This window comes from Anomaloglossus baeobatrachus, chromosome 1 (genome assembly GCF_048569485.1).
Source record: "Anomaloglossus baeobatrachus isolate aAnoBae1 chromosome 1, aAnoBae1.hap1, whole genome shotgun sequence".
Taxonomy (NCBI): domain Eukaryota; kingdom Metazoa; phylum Chordata; class Amphibia; order Anura; family Aromobatidae; genus Anomaloglossus; species Anomaloglossus baeobatrachus.
Genome location: NC_134353.1, coordinates 930,599,008 through 930,621,551, shown reverse-complemented (window position 1 = coordinate 930,621,551; position 22,544 = coordinate 930,599,008). Strand labels below are relative to the sequence as shown.

The 22,544-nt window shown below is 49.1% G+C and overlaps 1 long non-coding RNA gene across 1 annotated transcript; it reads right to left on the bottom strand.

Annotated features, from left to right (window-relative positions):
- Positions 1–17,902: 17,902 nt before the first annotated feature.
- On the bottom strand, positions 17,903–21,463 carry LOC142302394 (uncharacterized). The gene is made up of 6 exons (XR_012752953.1): positions 21,384–21,463; positions 19,963–20,064; positions 19,544–19,621; positions 18,869–18,975; positions 18,471–18,534; positions 17,903–18,361 (listed from the first exon to the last, which is right to left on the bottom strand). It is a non-coding gene; the product is annotated as an uncharacterized LOC142302394 (long non-coding RNA).
- Positions 21,464–22,544: the final 1,081 nt, after the last annotated feature.

Here is a 22,544-nt window from a genome sequence, read left to right as displayed (position 1 = left end):
CTGAAATTAGTCATCTCGACTGGTGGAGTCTTCTGGTCCGGGGATCCTTCTCTACATAGATCCGTAAAGTTTTCTGTAGCGGCTCTTTTTGCCGGTGGCAGCATCTCGGACTGAGTGTCCTCGCATGTTGATGCTTTTCTTTTCAGACTGTCCCGGGGTCTTTCTTCTGGCAGCCTCTCGTGTGTATCTCCAGCACATTCTGGATGTGCAGGATTCTCTCCACTTTCTGTAATGCTGGAAGTGGATCCAGTATCACCTACTGTGTAGGTTGGGCTCTTCTCACCTCTGTCTTGGCTGATGACGTTGTCGTCACGTCTTTTTCTTGCAACCAACCTGAAGCTCCTGATCGCTGGAACGGTGGCGGATTTCATGGCCAGGAAGAAATTTCCCATCAGTGTTGTCCTCTTGCGATAGGATTTCTTGAATTGGGTCACAATTTTGGAGCCAATTGACATGCAGGATGAGAGAGCCTTGACCAGCAGCCGCTGGCCATAATGTGGACGCCTAAACATCCTCATGATCGCGTTGAAATAGCGTTGAAATCGCTTAGAAATCGCGCTGAAGTAGCGTTGATTTATTTTTCCTTCGTATTCCTGTAGCTGTGTGAAACTAACAACAGGGAGTCACAAAAGACAGCTCTGGCCCTGCGCTCAGGCTTTACATAGAATAATCCCATTGTGATGTCATAGAGTGGAAGGTGACATCAGAGTTCCATTAGATTGTGACATCACAGCCCCAGGCCCAGCTGCTAATGGCTGATGTTGTGATCATGGGGAAGAGACCTCACATTTTTATTTTTTTAAACAATCCAAATCATTTTTTGAAACTTCGGCTTATAACAAAAGCAAATATATGGAATTTTTATGAAATATACAAAAATGACAATAATTATATTTTTGTATCGATTTCTACAACTCCCAATAAAATATGTATTTTTAGATAAACCTTTGGAAAAACTCCAGCTTTTTATTTGATTGGTACAATATCCTAATACATGTTTTTTGGATACAATTTAATCATTGGATAGATTAAGTGGTTTAATTGTATGAAATTACATGAACAGTCTTCTTAAAGGGATAGCGACCTCAATATGCCACAATATGCAACTTTCCCTTTGCACAGAACTTAGGCACTTAATATATTGAATATTTATTTTTTTTGCGCATATTGCACTTTTAAAGAGAAAGGGACCCAAATACTTTTTCCTCTTTACACAGAATTTATTCATTAAATATTACTAAATAGTTTGTGTAAGATTGCACTAATGGACCTTTTAAAGGGATAGCTACGCCAATATAAATATGTTTTGCAGCTAATTTATAATTTTGACATATTAAACAGTCATAGCTTAAATTCCCTAAAACATTCAGTAATGTGAAAGGGATTGATACTTATCGGATATATTCAATGTATTTAAGCTATAAATAAATATATATATATATATATACATATATATATATAGATATACTGTATATATACAGTGTATATATACGTGTATATATATATATATATATATATATATATATATATTTATATATATATGTATATACTGTGCATATATATATATATATATATATTAAATTATTAGTAAGAATGATCAATATAAATAAATATATATAATAAATAAAATAAAGTAAATATAAATAAAATAAATATATATTGTGTATAGAGGAGCTGTAGGTCCATTATACTGTGTATAGAGGAGCTGTAGGCCCATTATACTGTGTATAGGGGGCTGTAGGCCCATTATACTGTGTATAGAGGAGCTGTAGGCCCATTATACTGTGTATAGAGAGCTGTAGGCCCATTTACTGTGTATAGAGGAGCTGTGGGCCCATTATACTGTGTATAGGGGGCTGTAGGCCCATTATTCTGTGTATAGAGGAGCTGTAGGTCCATTATACTGTGTATAGAGGAGCTGTAGGCCCATTATACTGTGTATAGGGAGCTATAGGTGTGACGCCCTGGCCTAGCCAGATAGTCACAGAAGAGTGCATCCTCCTTGGTAATTCCACACCCCCCCACATGGTGCATATGAGCAGCCGCCCTCCTTCCCCCCAGGGTAGGAAGTGAAGAGAGCGTGAGGGGAGGAGTTGAGTTCAGTTGTAGGAGAGAGGCAGAGCAGTGATGTGTGTGTCTCCTGGGCTGCTGGAGAGAAAGAAAAAGAGCAAGCTGTGTGTCAAAGGAGTCTGCAGAGAAAGGATCAGAGCGCTCAGGGGTTGGAGCCCCTGGACTGCGGGAACAAGTTCGGCATTAGGAAGGACCCGAAGTGGACCGGGGCAGGGTAGTGGCTCGCCGGCATCGTGATCGGGAACCCGGACTAGTGTAAGGGAATGGACTCCCCGTTCCAACCAGAGAAGCTAAGCAGACTACGAAGGGGCCCCTGCTCATTGCACCGTGTGTGGAACCCGGACACTACTCGCCCACGGCTCCCGGACACCGGCAGTTTGGTTTACAAAAGGACTCTGTGTTTACTGACACTCCACATCAGTACAGCCTCATGCAGCACCTCAACTACCAACTGTAAGTTCCCTACTTCCTGCCTCCTAAAGACTACTCCCTGCAACCCTTCACAATACACTGGGTGTGGCGCCCTGGACTAGCCAGGTCGTCACAGGTACTGAAACACACACCCCCACCCCGAGACAGGCACATCAGGCAGACACATAATCCTTGTTGCCTCCCTCCAGGTGCTGATGTCCACACCAGGTGGGGTGGAGCCAGGCGGTTGACCCCACCCACTGAGGAGTTCACAGTCCCGGAGGCGGGAAGAGGAAGTCAGAGTAGAGTTCAGTTAGGGAAGTGAAGGAGAGAGGAGTGAAGGAGAAGTGGAGGAGCAAACTGACCGTGTCCGGGTGTGTGGCCCGGGCAATAAGAGCAAGGTTGGCAGACGGTGGTGGCCGTCTGCAGGAGAGGCAGATCAACGCGAAACCGTAGGACCAGGGACAGGCGGTGGCCCGCCGGTACCGAACCGGGGAGCGAAGTGAAGCCAGCACACACAGGCAGGGCCTACAGACCCCGACCAGGCTTGGAGTCGCCATTAGAGGTCAAATCCGTCAGTGACCGGAACCCCAGGGGTTTCCTAACAGCCAAGACCCGATTGAAGACAACCGTCCGACCAGCAAAAGGAAATACAGCTACCGCCACAGCTAGAGTTCCAAGGGCCAGAGCCTGCGGGCAAAAGGGCTCCTCCGGCACATATATACGCTGGGGAGCGGGTTCCCGGTGGGAATCCATCGGGACCAAACATACACAAAGGTGCAGGGAAAGGCAGCCACCACCAACCGTCCAGAAGAAGCTACAGCAGCCGGCTGTGGGACCCGTCCATCCAGCCGTTTGGTTTACCAGAGACTTTGCGTACATTTGTGGCTGAGTGAGTACAACCGTGCCATCCGGCACCGCGATGCGCTGTCCCCGCGACCCTGCCACCTCACCAACCTTGCCTCCCCGTCACCTCACCAGGCCCCAGGACCACCAACCCCTACCCACGAAGGGGGAAAACAACATCCCAGCTGCTCCCTACCATCGCTCCCGGGATCACCGTTACCAGCAGCGGTGGTGCCCTAACCTCACCACAACCTGTGGGTGGCGTCACGGACTAAATCCCCAAACCAAGCTACCCCTTTCACTCACGGGCGAGGAGCGCTGCTCGAGTCCCCAGATCCGGCCCACTGGTCGAGCCACCGAGCAGCAGCAGCAGCGCTGGACGCGAGCGGTGGCGAGCACCGTGCCCCGCCGCCCGCGACAACTTGGCGGCACTAACGGGATCTTACCGTTCTACCGGCTGGTAGAAGTGCGCCTTGTGCTCCGCCAGCAGTGTCCGGCCGAAAAATTTCAGAATCCGCCATCTTGGGCGCGAAGATTTTCCCGCTCGAGCGTCTTCTCGAGCAGTGGAAGCGCGAAAGCCGAAGCTCTGCCCCTGAAGAGGAGGTGCCGAGAGAAGACCAAGGGGGGAAGGATGCCGTCCGGCCGCATGTAAACCGAGGCCATAAAAGCAGGGACGCCAGGACCCTGTCAACAACTCCGATGCCACGATACCATGTCAACCCCGCTTGCACCGCCCGAGGCCTAGCAGCCCGTGCCCGGGATCGTGGCGTGGATGAGGGCCCGAGTAACTGAGTCTAACCAACGTCATCGGAATCCGATACGTCTCCTGGCAGAGCAGTGGACCACTGAGGTGGAAGCGCTGGCTGTGATTGCCCAGATGCACGAAATGGGAGCCGACGTGACGGAGCTGGTGAGTGACCCACGTCTCCATGTCCCACAGGGACCGGCCGCTGCGGCTGGGAGACCCGGTCCGATCCTGACCCTTGTACCGTCCCTGCCACTATCCATGGGGCTCCCCAGCGCTAACCTGCCTGACTTGCTGCCCCAAAAAGCAAAAACAGTAACTCGGGCACACAAAAGATAAGAGTCTGAGGCAAGATGATGCTTGAAAAACAGTTTGCTTGTTTTTATTGATACAAAAAATCCAGAAATTCCAACGTTTCGGCCTCAACACATAGGCCTTCATCAGTGAATTTCTATGATATAAGTATACAGAAAGGAAAATAAGATTAGTTATTGCATAAAGAAAATAATGTATTCTGTCATACATGTACAATACACGAGCATACCAAATGAAAGGGTAAAAAGGCAATATAAACAAGCTTCTAGGTACTGATAGTTATTCTATGCTAAGGAACAGAACATAATGTACCAATATTCAATATCTTGGAACAGTGTTCACTAGAGGAGGTGACTGTCAACGTGACCGCCAATAAGGAAAACCACCATAAGAGATACTCAAAAATATATATAACATACCTAAAGGGTCGTAGGGAAGAAATTATAAGAATTCACATGTGTGAGATTTCCAAGAATTCACATGTGTGAGATGTGTGAGAGGGAGTAAATGCCTAAAAATAGACAGTTATTTTACTAATCCATCGGGCATAAATGAAGAAGAGGTTATGTAGAGCCAGGTTAGAAGCCATAGAGGTTGCAAGATGGACCTGGGAGGACCGTGAAGATATAAGGAGATGACAGAAGGATACAGAGAGAGGGAAAATATAGAAAGGATAATAAAAGAAAAATTAGAGAAAAAGGAAAGGAGAACAGAGCACACAGTGGGTAATAGAAAAACCACAGGGGACAAAGGAGGGTAGAAAATTGAGGGTATTGGCGGAATACCATAAAGCCAAAAGAATACCCCGTGGGTTACGGGTCCCTCTTCGTCGCACACTATTTGCTGATAACACTACCTACTGTGACAAGTTCGAAAGTATACTCAATAAATGCTCTATGGACATTATTATACTTACCATTGACTTCCTACAACAGGAACTCATAGACGTTGGGGAAAGGATCCGAAGCATTGAGGACCAATTATCCAACACTCTTCCACCTGCGGAATGGAACACCATGAAAACGCGGACGCAGGATGTTGTGGATTTCAAAAAGACTCTACAAGACCGGAAGAGATCAAAATACATTAGGGATCAGGAGGACTATTCAAAAAACCGTATCTATAAATGGAGATTCCAGGAGCCTCAGGACAGACGACAGTCCTACTATGGGACATATCAGGGCTCCACCAGCTCTGATAGTGATCACAGTCAGTCCCGTGGATCTTCCTCTTCATTTTTAGGGCCACGTCGTCCCCAAAGAGAAAGACGAGGCGAGGGAAAAGGAAACCAAGGGGCCCCGTACAAAGTCACGACTCGTTCTCAGGTAGGACCAACATCCTGTATAACATTTCATCCTACCACTTATCGCCAACAAAGTCCCTTGTACTACAAAAGGGTCTCTCATTCTGCCCCACCCCAACATTTAACGCATTCAACCTCGATCAGGAACTCAGACGGTTCTTCCGATCCTTTAGATTAAAAACACATTTTCAGTCCATTGATTCCAGTGATACTACTCCTCCCACTATCTCCCCAGGAATGTTTCAACTTAAGGACCTCAAATTAACTGTACCTAGTTCCTTTCAACCACCAAAAACATATCATCCGGTGGAAACTTACATTGGTTTAGTCAGCTCTGATACCAGGAAGGTCATTAATGACATTAAAAATGGTCATCTACAGGTTCGTCATAATCTCACACCTAAGGAAACCCAAGCTCTTAATGGACTTAGGAGTAACCAGAAACTAGTCATCAAACCGGCCGATAAAGACGGGGCCATTGTAGTGATGGACAAATCCTACTACATTTCTGAGATACATGGTCAGCTTAATGACCACACTACTTATAAACCAGTCTCACGAGATCCATCACCTAAGATCCGGGTTCTCATTCAACACCTTATTGATGAACATGTGAAATTGGGAACCATTGATAAAAAATTATCAGAATTCCTATTGAAGGATTTCCCCATCACACCGGTATTCTACACCTTACCCAAAATTCACAAAAACCTGAATCAACCCTCCGGACGCCCTATTGTGGCCTCCACAGACTCCATTCTATCGCCCCTGGCCAACACGCTTGAAAAGATTCTGAATCCCATGGTACCATCCATTCGATCATACATCAAAGATACCAATGATGTCCTCCATTTCCTCAGAATAACCAATAGCGTCTCGGAGGATGACATTCTGGTCACTCTGGACGTGACGAGTTTATATACAAGCATTAGTCACCAACAGGGCATTGAGGCCGTCGACTCATTTCTTGACAAGCAGGATACACTATCTCTACACCAAAAGAAATTGGTCATTGACCTCTTGACATTAATACTACACAACAACTTCTTTCTTTTCCAAGACCAATTTTACATACAAATCCAAGGGACCGCGATGGGATCGAACGTAGCACCGCCATATGCTAATATTTTCATGTCACATTTCGAGGAGACTTTCGTTTACTCCCATCCCATGTTTTCGTCACATGCAATTACATGGCGAAGGTACATAGACGACATTTTTATGATATGGCATGGTGATCCATCCGGTCTTGATACATTCTATTCGGATCTCAATAGCTGTTTACTTAACCTAAAATTCACCTTACATTCCGACCAGCATAAGATCAATTTCCTCGATGTCCTTGTCCAGAAATCATCTAATGGTACTATTTCAATTGATCTCTATACTAAATCTACAGACAAAAACAGCCTGTTGCATTACACCAGTACACATCCCAGCCACATCAAACGGGCACTACCATTATCCCAGATTAAAAGAGTGAATCGCATTGTATCAGACCCCGACACACGAGAGAGACGCCGTACGCAAATGAGTGATAAGTTTCTTGCCAGGGGATATCCACAGAGAATTGCGATACCTGAAGCCTCTAATAAATACACTAGTCCGATACAAGGCCCTAGAGCTACTTTTGTAGCAACCTACCACCCCTTTCAGGCACAGATTAAGGGCATTATCCTGAAACACGGGTCACTGTTGCGCCAGGCCTATCCCAATATCTCAGAGTTCAGAGGTATCAAGTTTTGAAGCAAGTACCTCAACTCAGGAGAGGTGGTAATAGGATACGGAGGTTAAAAGAACGGGAGGCATATTGGATCTATACCTTGCAGACGTTAGAACCTTTTGGATTAAACCGTGAATACAATGTCCAATGTCCAATGTCCAATATCCTAATCTTATTTGTGCATCTGTTTTCTCTTTCCTTTATTCTGTTTTCCTTTAAGATTCCATTTATCCATCTGAATTCCTTTTTCCTTTTTCTTTAATTTATAATTTTTCATTTTTTCCATTATTTCCCTATCTATTACTATATGACCCTTTTTCTTTATTTCAGCTGACTTCCCTTCTGTTTCGCTTTTTTCCATGGTCCCTTTCGTTTTCACATTTTACTGTTCTTTATATTCTTCTTCTATATTATCTCCTATAGAGACTATATATTATCATACTACATATTCTCATATATGAATTTTATACAAGTGTCGCTTTCTTAACCCTTTTATGTCTTTATTTTACAGGCGCTGTAGCACCCTCACGATCTCTCCACGGCACTGAATATCCTGTCGGCAGTCTTCACCAGCATTACTCTGAGGTTCAGTGTGCCCGCGCGTGCGCGGTCGCGGCCGCAACCCCGGCCGGTCTGCGCACGCGCTTGGCCCACTCCTCCCACTTCCCCACACCATTCACCTTTCGTGGCCGCTGCTTGTCCATGTGCCGTTCGGCCTCTAGGCCCTTCTGCGCATGGGCGATCATGCGTTCAACGATCGCGACTTGTGGGTCATGCACCAGATATCCGGGCTGCCCTGCATCACATGCTTTTTGTTCTCCTCACCATGCACGTACACGGATTGGCTGTGGACGCCGCTAACGCATGCGCCAATCAGCCCTCCTGGCTCTTCCGCACTTGCGTGGCGTGCGTGCCACAGCGTGGCCCTGCGTTCCATACACAGGACTTCCTGGTGGAGTAGTCCCACCCAGGCAATCAGGCACCATTTATATAGGCTGACTTTTCACCTCCACATATTATACTGCAGGAGTTCACAGGGGGACCGTTCACCACACAGGAGTTTCTCCACTACCGGGTATAGTCCACTTACTCAGGTTCCTATTAGGCTATAGTCGTTTCCATGACTCATACTTTTCTTTGACCTTGATCCTCATAACTTTCTTCCCCTCAGGAATGCGATTGATATCCCTATTATCATTACCTCTTTTTGATCACTTAGTCTCCTTTCAAAAGGTTTGTGCCCTTATACACTATGTCTTTTTGTCCTTGATTTTGATTCTAATGTGACATTCACCTATGTGTCCACAGACCATATCACCAGGGACTTCATACCTCCATTGTGCCTATTCAGAACATTAACTATCATATAGTATTAAGGGTATGTGTTATTTTTTCCTTATTGGCGGTCACGTTGACAGTCACCTCCTTTAGTGAACACTGTTCCAAGATATTGAATATTGGTACATTATGTTCTGTTCCTTAGCATAGAATAACTATCAGTACCTAGAAGCTTGTTTATATTGCCTTTTTACCCTTTCATTTGGTATGCTCGTGTATTGTACATGTATGACAGAATACATTATTTTCTTTATGCAATAACTAATCTTATTTTCCTTTCTGTATACTTATATCATAGAAATTCACTGACGAAGGCCTATGTGTTGAGGCCGAAACGTTGGAATTTCTGGATTTTTTGTATCAATTAAAACAAGCAAACTGTTTTTCAAGCATCATCTTGCCTCAGACTCTTATCTTTTGTGTGCCCGAGTTACTGTTTTTGCTACACTGTGATTTTCCTCGGAGGCACCTACTAATATAAGTGAGCCAGACTCTATTGCTATACTGACCTGCTGCCCCCTGCTACGGCGGTGGGGCCCGAGATGCTGAGTGCCGAGGGCCCGGAGGTCGGAGAGCTGGAGGAGGCTACAGGCCCGGATGCCGCTGCGACTGGTAACGACCCACCTGGCACGGAGGAGAAGAAGACCCGGGCAGTCTGCCTGGACCTAGAGGAGGCGCCTGGCCGTGAGGGGGTTAAGGGTGATGATTCCGGGCCTGATACAGAGCCAGTTTCGGAGTCCGAGGAAGTGGGTGAGAATCTTCGTCACGGCAGTGGGCCGGTGGCTTTCTATGTCCCGCGCGCCAGTGGAAATGGATACCGGGCGGCCCTTTCCCAACAGGCCTGTCACCACATGTTTGAAATATTGGCAGCGGAGGGTGAGGCCACCTCAGAGGAAGAGTCGGAATAAGGCAGCGGTCCCTTCGTTGCACAGTTGTCCCCGTTGGGACCACCAGTACCGTTACCCTGTTAAATGAATGACTCAAACCGAGTAAATAACCTGACTGACACCATGATTGATCCGGCCGTTGCCGGCAAGTTGTCCCCGTGGGGACCCTTTGTTACCGTTGGCATGAGGAACTTTTCATGGACATGCCTGAGAACTTGCAGGGCACCGACGAACTTGTGGGATTGTAAATAGGTTGGGGTGTTTTCCGTTGCTGCCTCCGGAGAGGCAGGTTTGGAGGATGGGCCTGGAGGAAAGTGATGGCCCAGGCCCGCCACTACCGCAACCGGTGGCGATCCTCCGCGGGTCAGGGGTCCCCCATGGACGTGGGGTCCCCTGAAATGACAGCCGGGTGCGAGACACCGTACCCGTTCCCACTCGGGCAGCCTGGATCTGGACTGGGGTCAAGGGGTGCTGCCCACTTCCTAGGGGCAGCATCAGGGCTAGGTTGCTTGGGTGGGAGAGCGGAAGCCGTCCGTCCGTTGTTATTAAAAGTGTATAAATATGTGTTTTGCAACATTCAAGATGACCTGAAGTATGCTTAATGTTTACCGTTACATGTTATTTATTCTTTTTACAGTTTGCAAAATAAAACTGGTGGTGGACGGGCAGCCCGCGGACGGTCTGCATTTAACCAAGGGGGAATGTGGTGCCCTGGACTAGCCAGGTCATCATAGGAACTGCAACACACACCCCCACCCCGAGACAGGCACATCAGCCAGACACAAAATCCTTGTTGCCTCCCTCCAGGGGCTGATGTCCACACCAGGTGGGGTGGAGCCAGGTGGTTGGCCCCACCCACTGAGGAGTTCACAGTCCTGGAGGCGGGAAGATGAAGTCAGAGTAGAGTTCACTTAGGGAAGTGAAGGAGAGAGGAGTGAAGGAGAAGTGGAGGAGCAAACTGACCGTGTCCGGGTGTGTGGACCGGGCACTAAGAGCAAGGTTGGCAGACGGTGGTGGCCGTCTGCAGGAGAGGCAGATCAACACGGAACCGTAGGACCGGGGATGGGCGGTGGCCCGCTGGTACCGAACCGGGGAGCGAAGTGAAGCCAGCACACACAGGCAGGGCCTACGGACCCCGACCAGGCTTGGAGTCGCCATTAGAGGTCAAATCCGTCATTTACCGGAACCCCAGGGGTTTCCTAACAGCCAAGACCCGATTGAAGGCAACCGTCCGACCAGCAAAAGGAAATACAGCTACCGCCACAGCTAGAGTTCCAAGGGCCAGAGCTTGCGGGCAAAAGGGCTCCTCCGGCACATATATACGCTGGGGAGCGGGTTCCCGGTGAGAATCCATCGGGACCGAACATACACACAGGTGCAGGGAAAGGCAGCCCCCACCAACCGTCCGGGAGAAGCTACAGCAGCCGGCTGCGGGACCCGTCCATCCAGCCGTTTGGTTTACCAGAGACTTTGTGTACATTTGTGGCTGAGTGAGTACAACCGTGCCATCCGGCACTGCGCTGCGCTGTCCCCGCGACTCTGCACCTCACCAACCCTGCCTCCCCGTCACCTCACCGGGCCCCGGGACCACCAACCCCTACCCACGGAGGGGGAAAACAACATCCCAGCTGCTCCCTACCATCGCTCCCGGGATCCCCGTCACCAGCAGCAGTGGTGCCCTAACCTCACCACAACCTGTGGGTGGCGTCATGGACTAAATCCCCAAACCAAGCTACCCCTTTCACTCACGGGCGAGGAGCGCCGCTCGAGTCCCCGGATCCGGCCCACCGCTCGAGCCACCGAGCAGCAGGCAGCAGCAGCAGCGCCGGACCCGAGCGCGAGCGAGAGCGCAAGTGGCTGCGCCCTCCCCACCCGCGACAGATGCAGTAATAGGGGCACATATGATAGCAGTGGCTCAGTATTGGGGTATCAGGAGGATGAGGGGTTTGTGCAGGTCTGGAATAGATGGGGTCGGGGCTGGAAATGTGAGAAGCCAGATGAGTCTGTGTTGTAATTTCTGCAGACAAGCCCTGGCTGGAGAAGTCGTCATGTCGGGCTGGGCCGGAAAGAAAAGATGAGAAAAGTGAATGTGAAAGAACATTAGCTGTAAGTCACCACCTATAACTGTACTATAATCTCTCACATGTACTGCAGCACTGATATCTACCACTATATGGTCACCATATGGCGGTAATATCAGCGTTGGCCTTTGTGTAGATTTATTTTCAGTAACAGCGCGGTCATCTGCTGAGGTTCCTCTATACCCATTATTAAGGCGTGATACTATAGTTGTTACCAGGTTAGGGGCCCATTCAGATGTCGCCCCCACTGAGCTGAACCACTAGCTACACCACCGGATCCAGCACAACCTCTTAATCATAACCTAATCATTGGCTATGAATAAGATGTTGTTCCTCGGAGCATGTAAACCAGATTTAGGGGTGTTTTTTGTCTCCTCCATGTTCACAATTGGTATTTTAATATGCATTAAATGAGTTAATTTTCAGTGCTGGATCCTTTCCCTTTTTGATTGTTCCCTGTTGGTTTTTTTGATCCGTACACGTCTTGCACGTGAGCTGGTTTTTCTTTTTCTTTTGGCTTTATTACATTACTGATCCTGAGTTACATCCTGTATTATACTCCAGAGCTGCACTCACTATTCTGCTGGTGCAGTCACTGTGAACATACATTACTGTAAATTTCCGGAGAGGGGCAGTCGTAGGCATGGGTCATGGCAGACCTCAAACCCCCCTCCCCCCGGCACAGTACACATGGGCTGCCCTTGCAGCGGTCGAACCGCTCGGTTCCGGGGGTTGCTACGGCTCGAGGGTCTCCAGACCCGGGGGCTCACGGCCACTTCAAATGAAAAGCGAGGCATTTTACAGGGGATAAGAATTTGTGACCCCACCCGTGGTTCGCGGTAAATGGGAGTACCGCCATTGCCAATGGGAGTACCTGGAGGAGATAGAGCGGGGCAGCCAGATGACGTTCCCTCCACGGGTAGGGGAAGGCCCCGGGACTCTGGTGGTGGTGGTGCAGACATGGGGGGTGCAGGCCGCGCAGCGAGCCGGACGCAGTGGGGGCAATGCAGCATACTCACTCAGGATCAAACTCCGACACAATAGTAAACCAAGTCTCTGGGCACCGCTGCCTCTCCGGGGGGGAGCTCGTCCGGGATTCCACTCCCTTGGATGTTGCTGGTGGTCTTGACCTGCCTCCCTGCACTATTTATAGATGTTCTGAGTGACCCCTCAGCTTGAAGCTTTCAGGGTCCCACTCCCTATGCTTAGGTAGGGGAGGTGTGCGCTCGATGGCTGACACTTGGGATTTCAGTGGGCTGCGTGGGTTGCAAAGCCCTATCCCCCTCTTTGTGTTGGTGCCTTCGATCTCTGAGCTCTTGGGGACAGTTCATAGAGAGACTATCCTTCACAAGTTAATTATCAGGTTGCAGGAAGCTACTCCCTGATCTAGGGTCCAGTACCCCGCCGTGGTCAGTACCAATCCGGTTACTATATACTCTGATGCCGACCGTTCTCCAAAACTAAGCCTGGCTCCTTTCTCCAATACCCTGCGACCGGGTCTCCGACTCCTCCTTGTCCCAGACCACCGTTTGCGACCTAGCCAATGTCTCCCAGGGAGCTCCAACTCTCCCTCTCCTCCCGCTTCTAGCCCCTCACTTTCCGAGGGCTACCACTCAACTCCTCTCCCAGCTCCCCAGGAGTTGCCACTTCAGCTCCTCTCTCACTGAAAGCTGACACTGAACTGACCTAAGTCCCTCTCACCAGTCTGCCTGACCCCTAGGCGGGTGGTCCTATGCCAGCTAGACCACCCACTGGTGTGCCTGACAGGGTGTGGTGTGAGGTGACTAGGATTTGAATGCTGATAGAAGCAACACCAAAGATTAGGATCCCAGAACCATGGAGGGTGGGTTCTGCACTATAAGGGCAGGAGTGCAGTTTCCTGTGACACCCTGACTAGTCCAGGGCGTTACACAGACACAGGGGGGAGCATAGTGGTGTGTATGTGGTAGGGGTGGAGGTGGTACCTGCTGACTACTGCGCTTCTGTATCTTCAGCTAGCTCCCATTCACTTCCATGGGCCTCACACTCCATACGCTCAATAAGCAGACAAACACCAGGTAAAACTTAAACGATTTTACTGAGCAAGTGCTTTACATTTACTTTCCATTTTCTTAGGACAGAGACGTCATCATCATCATTCTTCATATACAATTGTTTCTGCAACCGGCTCCACTCTACAGGGACGGCCATAATGGGGCGACTTATCCTCCCGCTTCAACCCCACTCCCCTAGCATGATGGTGATTTGTTCAGCTCGGCTCACAGATGGATGGATGCACTTGCCCTCCCGCTGCAACTGCTTTCCCGCAGGTACTGGCAGATGCTAGCGTAAGGTAGAGGCGCCCCAACTTCTCCTTTTATGTCTCCATGACACACTGGACTTACACTCCACTGCAGATGAGACCCCTTGAAATATCTTTACTGCTTTCTTCTCCTTTTCCTTTCTGTCCTGTCTCTGTCCTGCTTCAGCCACCTCCACCCTGTTCACTCCACTCTGCTCTTCTGACCCTTCCGCTCCTTTCTTTCTTGTGTTCTGCACACTACAACAGCATCTCCCTATCTGCCTTGTAACCAGAGGTTCCTTCTCCTATGTCTTCTCCTGTGCTGGGGACCCACCTCCCCTCACTTAGCTCCTGTCACTCCCTCAACATTCCCTCACCTTAAAGGCCCTAGTGACACCTAGTGGCAGAGCCGGATATGTTATACAGGAAAACTCATGTGCCGCGGGCGGGGGGTGCGCTACTCGACCGCGCTTGCGGCTCGGTGCCGGCTGCTGCTGCTGCTCGGTGGCTCGAGCGGGGGGCCGGATCCGGGGACTCAAGCGGCGCTCCTCGCCCGTGAGTGAAAGCGGTGGTTTTGTTTGGGGATGTAGTCCGTGACGCCACCCACGGTTTATGGTGATAATGGGACACCACCGCTGCTCTGGACTGGGATCCCGGGAGCGATGACAGGGAGCAGCTGAGATGTTTCTCTCCCCTCCGTGGGTAGGGGGGTTTGGTGGTCCCGGGGCCCGGTGATGGCAACTGGGAGGTGGATTGCGGGGCTTGGCGAGGTGCAGGGTCGTGAGGGCCAGCGCAGTGCCAGACGGCACGGTGGTATTCACTCAGCCAGTAACGTACACGGAGTCTCTGGTAAAATAAACGGCTGGATGGACGGGTCCCGCAGCTGGCTGCTGTAGTTTCTCCCCTGACTCCAGGCTAATAGTGTGCGTCCTTTCCTGCACTTTCTTTGTATGCTCCTCCTGTGCTCCGGTTTCCAGTCGGCTCTTCGGTTCAGTACCGGACGGGCTACCACCCTGTCCCGGCTACCTACGGTTCCACCATGACTGTCTTCCCGGCCCCTGCAGACGGCCACTACCGCCTGCCCGACTGACTTCAAGAGGGTCCTAGGCTCCAACCTAGGCCCCTGAATGCTTCTGCCACTCTGCACACCTCCTCTCCCTTCCTCTGCCTGGACTTGTCTGCGTTGTTTCCTGCCTCAGACCAGCTAGACCCCTCGGTGGGCATGTCCATCTGCCCGTCTCCGCCCACCTGGTGTGTCTGTCTGAACCCGAGGGAGGAAATCAGGTCTCACTGGAGATGACTGCTGTGACCTGCTGGGGGTGGGGAGGTGTGTGTGTGTTGTTACCTGTGGCCCCTGGCTTGTCCAGGGCGCCACACATGCATCAAATACAATGCAGCAAAACATATCAGAACAATACAGTTAAGATTAACAATTGCAGTACTCTTGGTCACCACATCAGCCTGGGGGCGGTAGGGTACTGGTCACCCTATTACATTACATTACTTATCCTGCACTGATCCTCAGTTATCTTCAGTATTCTCTCACCCACCGCACTATTACATCCAGTTTTATGCACTCCTCATGTTGGGATGGAAGGATTCTGCCAGTTAAACATCCAGATCTGCTTTTCTGTGCGAGGCTGCTCACAAAAGTTATTATTTGAAGACCTGCTCTTCATAGAATGTTGTTGACAGCCACGAGCCCCACATGGCTGGCCTGGGAGCCGCAGATGGGAGTCCCCTGGTCTACAGGAATAGTGAGAAGCGCAGGGAGCTTTCATGCGGCCTCTTATTCTCAGCAGTGATGGGGATCGGGAATTTGAGCCTCCACCAGTTAAGCCCCCGTCACATTTAACGACTTACCAGCGATCCCAAAAACGATGTGACCTGATAAGGATCGCTGGTAAGTCGCTGGGAGGTCGCTGGTGAGATGTCACACAGTCAGATCTTACCAACGACACAGTAACGATCAGCGACCTGTATAACGATCTCGGCGGGCGCTGGGACTGTGTTAGGAAGTCGTTGGTAGGCGTCAAACACAGCGATGCGTCCTGCCCAGCAGGACGTCGCCTTTGAAGAATATGGTCCCAACCATTCAGCAACGACTAGCGATCTCACAGCAGGGGCCTGATCGCTGGTAGGTGTCACAGATAAGGAGATCGCTGCTACGTCACGGAAATAGTAACGCAGTAACGATCTCATTAATGATCTCGTTGTGTGTGACGGGGCCTTTACACTTCTATGGATGATCTACCAGACAGGTAATGTTCACCATGAAGACAAGCTCTGCCCATATGTTACTGTGTAATATGGATGTCATGCAGTAGTCCTCCACTTGAGACCTCCTAATGCTGGAAAGACATTGATAAGTGGTTTCTGGCCATTTCTGCCTGTGATAATGTGCCACCCCTTCAGCGGTCGAACCGCTCGGATCCGGGGGGTGGTTATTCGTGGCTTAAGGGTCTCCGGACCCGGGGGCTAGGGGCCACACTCAAATGGACAGGGGGAGTATTTACAGTGGAGATATAGTTTTTGATGCCACCCGTGGTGTACGGTAATTGGGAGTACTGCCGCTGCTGTTGGGGGTACCCAGTGTGATGGAGTGGGGCAGCTAGATGTCGTCACCCTCCACGGGCAGGGGAAGGCCCCAGGGCTCGGTGGGATGCCGTGGGATGCAGGGGTCACTCAGGTACTCACTCAGTCAATAAGTAGACGCTGACAACTGGGTAATCCAAATCTCCAGGTATCGCTGTCGCTTGATGGGAGCTCGTTCGGGTCCCGTCCCCTATGGTGTTGCCTGGTGATCCGTGACCTGCCTCCTGGCACTAAGTTTAACTTCAACGTGGTGGCCCAGTAGTCTGAAACTTGCCGGCCCCCACTCCCCTCTGTGTAGGAGCCTACTCTCAGGGCTCACGCTTGGGATTTTCTGTACCGTTTGTTTGGAAGGCCCTAACCCCCTCGTTAGGCTAGTGCCCCGATTCTGGAGTGAGTGGAAACAGATCATAAAGGCTCCGTTCTCCCCAGGTTAATTGCTGGGTTGCCTGAATCTTCTGTCCGACCTAGGGTCCGTGTACCCCGCCATGCCTTCGGTCCCGTTCCGGTGATAGTGCCAGGCTGCTGACCGTCCTCCTTGACAGGTCGAGGCACCTAGCCGCAATCCCCTGCGACCGGGGGTCCGACTCCTCTAGGTCCAGACCATCGTCTGCAACCTAGACAGTTTCTCTTTGGGGCCACTACTCCCAACCTCCTCTGAGCTCCTCACAGCTCGAGGGCTTCTACTCACTCCACTCACTACTAACTGACAGGCTACACTCCTGAACTTCCCTCCCTGACTCCCCCAGGTGGGCGACTCTATTCCACTCAAGCCGTCCACTGGTGTGTCTGGTGGGTGTGGTGCAAGGTGTCTCTAGGATTTGATTTGCTGTTGGAGGCAACACCATAAGACTGGGACCCAGAACCAAGAGGGAGGTGGATACTGCTCGGAAGGGCAGCTTGTGCAGTACCCTGTGACAACCTGATAGTCCAGGGGCGTCACAATAAAAACTAATTCTAGGGTGTTTTGTAGGCAGAAGCTTGGAGGGAAATAAGTCTGCTTCTCTGATGGGAGGAATCTGATTATTGTTATCAGGCAGGAGCCATAAACTCATTCTGAGGGAAGAAAATCATGGCCGACCAGAAACCCTCTGATCAGTATATACAATATATTATGAGGCGTCTACTCTGTATACAGAACATGTGTATGGCAGCTGGGAACAAGCGCGGTTACATATATAAAAGACAGTAACACTATTACAATACTGCACCCCAAAATATCCTGGGGTCACCACCTTCCATACTAAATATGCAGATGAAGGAGACTCGTACACGGCCGGTTATAATAATAATAATAATATTTATTCACTCATATAGCGCCATTAATTCCTCAGCGCTTTACATCCTATCAGTAATGTCTTTGGAGTGTGGGAGGAAACCGGAGACCCCGGAGGAAACCCACGCAAACACGGGGAGAACATACAAACTCCTTGCAGATGTTGTCCTTGGTGGGATTTGAACCCAGGACACCAGCAAGACTGCAGTGCTAACCACTGAGCCACCGTGCCGCCCATGTGCTGGATAATGGCAGCATGTGCCGTCGATCGTGGTGGACGCAGCAGAAGAGTCACTTACTCTGTGATTACATCTGACTGCGGAAAGTAATGAGAACAGAGACCGAGCCCGGAATCTGCCCTGTACTGAGGAGCGTCATCTGCTCCTGACATGGCGGCTGCCACATCATTGACTTGTCATAGTCGTCTTCCCTGGCCGTACCCCATCTTCATTGTGGGGGCATAGCGGACCCCCCCGCTCCGGAGCAGTGATCTCTAGGAAGAAGAAACAGAACTGGTAATGGAGTAGCCGAATATTACACATCAGAGAGGGGCACACGATTTACCCCCATCTGGTCACCACCAGTTATTATATTCATCTTACCTGGAATATATTGGGGTCCATGGGTCCCGCGTCTTGGGGGTTGTTCTTGTTCTTGTTCACACCCCTGTGTACAAAATAACAGAATACGCTTTATAATTATGCATTGATTAATCTCATACTATATTTTTCGGAGCTAGAGCTCAGTTTTTCTGATACACAGCTCTGAATTCTCTGTCACTGGTCATAAATCTGGGTACCACTAGGGGGAGCAGTGGAGCCTGTGCATTGTGGTGAATGGGAGCTCCCCCTAGTGGTGGCTGCACGCACATTACTAATGGTCACTTCTCCTCTCGTCTTCCAGGAGAATCTTCACTATTCTGTGTCAGCACAATGTGGCGTCATGGCCGCTGTTATTATCAGCTCCTGTCATTAATCACATTACACACTGATGATCTTACCTTATGTTATGTATTGTGGTCGCTCGATGTGACCCGTCTCTGGTCGAAAGTCACCGCTGAGACCAGGAGAGGGTCGTCTCTGCGCCTCGCTTTGTCTATTACAGACTCTAGTGATACAGAAAACACATAAATATATTTATACAGAAAGTGACAGAACATCAATATACAATGAGGATACAAGGAGACAGATGCTCCAACATATCTGACAGGAAACATGTCCTTACACATAGCAACCAATTAGAACGCAGCTTTCATTCTAACAGAGATGTTTAAGGTATGCAAGCTGAGCTCTGATTGGTTGCTATGGACAGTGTTGATAAATGAGGCCTAGTGTCTTTTCATGGATGTGACTACGGTCCTCTGATTGTCCCTGATATTTTCCCAGTCCTGATGGACTGTACATCCCAGATTCATGTTGAATTTGGGATCTACTATTTTGCCCCAGTCCTTTCCCCGATGCTATCACCTAGTTCTATTCCTCCCATACTATATTTGCTTTTTACATTTTTTTTTCCCAGATGTAGGACTTTGCATTTTTCCCTGGTAAACCCCATTCTGTCCTCCTCAGCCCATTGTTCTAGTAAGTCTAGATCCTTTTGAATCCGCTCTCTTTCCTCTCTAGTGTTGGCTACTCCTCCTACTCCCATACTCTTCCAGTTATTATATTCTTCTTACCTGGATTATATTTGGGTCTATGGTGACACTCCGACATTTATTATAGCCGCGTCTTTGAAGTTGTTCTTGTTCACATCCCTGTGTACAGAATAACAGACATCACTTTATAATTCTGCATTTATTAATCTCATACTATATTTTTCGGAGCTGGAGCTCAGTTTTTCTGACAAACAGCTCCAAATTCTCTGCTCTCTGTCACTGGTCAAAAATCTGCATGCCACTAGGATTAGCAGTGGAGGCTGTGTATTGTGGTGAATGGGAGCTCCCCCTAGTGGTGGCTGCATGCAGATTACTAATGGTTACTTCTCCTCTCATCTTCCAGGAGAATCTTCACTACTCTGTGTCAACACAATGTGGCGTCATGGCCGCTGTTTTTATCAGCTCCTGTCATTACTCACATTACACACTGGTGATCTTACCTTATATAAGGTTTTGTGGTCGCATGATGTGATCCGTCTCTGGTCGGGAGTCACTGCTGAGATCAGGTGAGGGTCGGACTCTGCGCCTCGCTTTGTCCATTACTTTGGTGAAACAGAAAACACAAAAATATATTTATACAAAAAGTGACAGAACATCAGTATACAATGAGGATACAATGAGACAGACGCTCAAACATATCTGACAGGAAACCTGGCCGTATACATAGCAACCAATCAGAATGCAGCTTTCATTCCACCAGAGATATTTAAGGCTTTTTCATGGATGTGACCCAGTGGCGTAACTACAGTTTGATGGACCCTAATGCAATATTTGGACCTAGGCCCCCCCCCCAACTTTCCTATGTTCCACTATGCATCTTTCCCTCACCACCTGGTTTTCCTATGTTGTGTTATGCATCGTTCCCTCACAACCCAGCTTTCCCATGCTCTGTTATACATCATTCCCTCAACACTAAGGTTTTCCATGCTCTGCTATATATCTTTCCTTCAGGAGCCGGCTTTCTCATGCTCTGCTATACATCTTTCCTTTAGCACCCAACTTTCCCATGCTCTGATATGCATCTTTACCTCATCACCCAGCTTTTCCATGCTCTGCTATACATCTTTCCCTCAACACCCAGCTTTCCCATGATATCATAGTATGGGAAAGCTGGGTTCTGAGAGAAAGAAGTATAGCAGAGTATGGAAAGCTGGGTTCTGAGAGAAAGATGTATAGCAGAGTATGGAAAGCTGGGTTCTGATAGAAAGAGGTAGAGCAGAGCATAGAAATCTGGGTGAGGAAGGAAAGACCCTCTTTCCCTCAACAATCAGCTTTCCCATCCCATGCTTGTATCTTTGTCCCCCATCTTTGTATATGTGTCCACATCCTGTTATTACATGGCCCCCATCCTGGTATTGCATGGCCCCAATCCTGATATTACATAGCCTCCCTCCTGGTATTACTTGGTCCCATTCTGGTATGATATGGCCCCCATGTTGGTATTATATGGCCCCCCCATCCTAGTATTACGTGGACCTATCCGGTTGTTTCATGGCCCCATCCTATTATTTTATGGCTCCCATCCTGGTATTACATGGCCCTCATCCTGGTATTACATGACCCCCATCCTGGTATTACGTGGCCCCCATCCTTGTATTACATGGCCCCCATCCTGGTATTATATGGCCCCCATCCTGGTATTACATGGCCCCTATCCTGGTATTACATGACCCCCATCCTGGTGTTATATAGTTCTGCCCCTGATGTGACCCCTGTCCTCTGATTGTCCCTGATATGTTCCCAGCAAAGGAATCTGGGACTTTTTGTAAATAATGAAGGAAAAATCCCCTTTTACTGGAAAGTTAAATATAATGAGAAGATATGAGACTACAAATTATTAATCCTGTAAGAAGGAACTTACGTGATTTAGGGTTTGCTGAGGGTGTCCATTGTGATCCATCTCTGGGCCTCCAAGATGGCGAATTTACTCGCTTTGTGTTCTTTTTCTAATAAAAAGTAAAAACAATGACGATCAGATGCCCCCAATAATGGCAGCACCCCCCCCCCAGCTACCATATTTCTACATTCACTATATTGAGGCATAATGGAAATTCCATGGTTACTTACCCGTGCAGACTTGTCTTTGGGCCCAGGGTTGTTCCTATGTAAAGGTCGGGGCGGTCTTTTGGACAGTCATAGACTCTACATGTCGTTTATAGACAGGAGTCATTTCTGATAGACTCTACATGTCGTTTATAGACGTGGAGTCATTTCCTGACCTGTTTTAGAAATTCACTGACCCTGCCGTTCGGCAGGCAGGATAGTAGATGAGCTCTTATCTTCTCATGCTGGAACTGAGCTGTGGGGTCACCGCCATTTGCCAAAAACTAGTAGGCAAACGCTGTAGCAAACACCCCACAGTCGTAGCAATTTTTCTGTTGATCCACATTGAGAAAGCTCAGATGTTTCAGGGGCTCGTCGGCCACTTCATTGTACATGTTGATAATCTGCTGACGGATAGATATTGACAGTTTTCTAGTATTGAAGCGGCGTCCATTGTGATCCATCTCTGGGCCTCCAAGATGGCGAATTTACTCACTTTGTGCTCTTTTTCTAATAAAAAGTAAAAACAATGACGATCAGATTCCCCCAATAAATGCAGTCCCCCCCACAGCCACTATATTTCTACATTCACTATATTGAGGCAGAATGGAAATTCCATGGCTACTTACCCGTGCAGACTTGTCTCTGGGCCCAGGGTTATGCCCGGTTGAAGGTCGGGCGGTCTTTTGGACCGTCATAGACTCTACATGTCGTTTATAGACATGGAGTCATTTCCTGACCTTTTTTGGAAATTCACTGATCCTGCCGTTCTGCAGGCAGGATAGTAGATGAGCTCTTATCTTCTGATGCTGGAACTGAGCTGTGGGGTCACCGCCATTTGCCAAAAACTCGTAGGCAAATGCTGTAGGAGAAAGCTCAGATGTTTTAGGGGCTCCTTGAGCACTTCATTGTACATGTTTATAATCTGCTGACGGATGGATGGAGACAGTCTTCTAGTATTGATGCTGTCGGCCACCAA